Source organism: Sparassis crispa, assembly GCF_003851025.1.
Source record: "Sparassis crispa DNA, contig_000025F, whole genome shotgun sequence".
Lineage (NCBI taxonomy): Eukaryota > Fungi > Basidiomycota > Agaricomycetes > Polyporales > Sparassidaceae > Sparassis > Sparassis crispa.
In genome coordinates this window covers 17,267-17,883 of record NW_020939772.1, presented here as the reverse complement: position 1 = coordinate 17,883, position 617 = coordinate 17,267, and the positions used below count along the sequence as shown (strand labels likewise).

The following is a 617-nucleotide window of genomic DNA, read 5'->3' as shown; positions in this document are numbered from 1 at the left end:
TATAAAGATAGCATATTTTTATACTATATATACTTAGATATTTAATATTTACAAGAGCGAGGTGATTCGAACACCTACCAATGATTTTGGAGATCGTCATACTGCCAATTAATACTACGCTCTTTATATAAATAAAATTTTAAGTTAATTATAATTAATAAATATGTAAAATAAATTAGAAATATATAATAAATTATATAATAATATAAATATTAAATTCATTCTTTTAAAAAACAAAATAGAAAAATATACGTAAAAGAATATAAATATTAGATTCATTTTTAATCTTTTTGTTAATAAGGGCCCTTAGCTTAATTGGTAGAGTACCTAATTGTCGATTAGGGTGGTCCCAGTTCAAATCTGGAAGGGCTCGTTTAATTTCCTTCCTCTCGCTTGCCAGCCTTCTCCTTCGGGGGTATGCAGGCTAAATAATGGAAGTTGTAGGCGCTCTACTCCGAAGGCAGCAGAGAGCGATAAAACCATAGAATAACCTTACAAAATTACTGTGCTATTACTACAAGTAAATTATATATCTCTTTTTCTCGCGCTAGCTGTTAGCCTATATGGAACATATAAATCGGAGTGAGTAGTATAGTGATATTAGGGATATATTAGAA

At 29.5% G+C, this 617-nt stretch overlaps 1 non-coding gene across 1 annotated transcript, besides 1 other annotated feature; it reads left to right on the top strand.

The window, feature by feature from the left end:
* Nucleotides 1-51: 51 nt before the first annotated feature.
* Nucleotides 52-124: a sequence feature (amino acid sequence was deduced to be 'Pseudo' by tRNAscan analysis;~tRNA-OTHER).
* A 176-nt stretch (nt 125-300) lies between these two features.
* SCP_t2600020 lies at nt 301-373 on the top strand. The gene has a single exon. It is a non-coding gene; the product is annotated as a tRNA-Asp (tRNA).
* The last annotated feature ends 244 nt before the right edge of the window (nt 374-617 follow it).